Source organism: Entelurus aequoreus, linkage group LG12 (assembly GCF_033978785.1).
Source record: "Entelurus aequoreus isolate RoL-2023_Sb linkage group LG12, RoL_Eaeq_v1.1, whole genome shotgun sequence".
In the NCBI taxonomy this organism is placed as follows: Eukaryota; Metazoa; Chordata; class Actinopteri; order Syngnathiformes; family Syngnathidae; genus Entelurus; species Entelurus aequoreus.
This window is the reverse complement of record NC_084742.1, coordinates 63088146-63089169: the sequence shown is the minus strand read 5'-3', so window position 1 is coordinate 63089169 and position 1024 is coordinate 63088146. Positions and strand designations below refer to the sequence as shown.

Below are 1024 nucleotides of genomic sequence, written 5' to 3'. Positions count from 1 at the left end.
ATAAAATAAAAGTAAATGTAAAATATTAATAATACATACATGAAAACATAACATTGAGGGAACAATAGTAGTAATAATAGCAATAACTAAATGAGAAAATAACCCAGTAAAAATACAATCAAAATCAAAGCTGCAAGCAGCGTTGGTTGGGCACGCATATTTGGCAGGTGCTAGTCCTAAGTGGTCAGTGTATGAAATCTAGCTCTAAGTCAGACCTATATAGAGGTTTTTGTTTCATGTCTCTACGATATTCGTACTGGGAGTTAGAGGAAGTTGTGTCTGTGTTTTTTTCCTAGGTGTTGCGGCACAGTGGTTCGTTGAAGGCTCGTGAAATCAAAACCGTAGCACTTATCCAAACTCTTTGAGTATCCTTCAATCAGAAGGGTTCAATCTCTCTCCTGTAGTAGTTTGAAGCCGAAACGACAAACGCGCTCAGAGGAGATAACGTTTGATGTTTGGTGACCGTTTTTTACAAAAATTTAGTTTTGAAGGGGAGATTGCAAACTTCCTGTTGATTTTTGCTGAAGGATGTCAATCTATGAAATGTAGGTCTAAGTGAGACCTACATAGAGGTTTTTGCTTCATGTCTCTAAGATGTTCCTACCGGAAGTTACAAGCAGTTTTGTCTGTGTTTTCCTCTGAGGAGAAGTTTTGTCTCTGTTTTATTCCAAAATTGCGCTAGAGCGCAATTTTGAGTTTTGGGGTTCGTTTTTTTTTTATTAGATCGCAATTTCCGCCAGTCCTGATGTGTGTGTGAAAAGTTTGGTGAGTTTTGAAGTATTTTAAGGGGGTCAAATTACAGGTCAAAGAGGCAAAAATGAGTGTTTTTAGTATGTGGTTTTGTTGAAGGGGGAATTGCCAACTTCCTGTTGGTTTTTGCCCGAGGATGTTAAATTATGAAATGTAGGTCTAAGTCAGACCTACATAGAGGTTTTTGTTTCATGTTTCTACGACCTTCTTGGGGGAGTTACAGGCAGTTTGTTTTTGTTTTTTCCTAGGGGGCGCTAGAGCGCAATTTTGAGTT

General features: G+C 38.2%; 1 protein-coding gene across 2 annotated transcripts in view; it reads right to left on the bottom strand.

Annotated features, from left to right (window-relative positions):
* Positions 1–1024, bottom strand: part of LOC133662420 (ankyrin repeat and BTB/POZ domain-containing protein 3-A-like) — a 382948-nt gene that overhangs the window by 138158 nt on the left and 243766 nt on the right. The gene's annotated exons all lie outside the window — the stretch shown is intronic.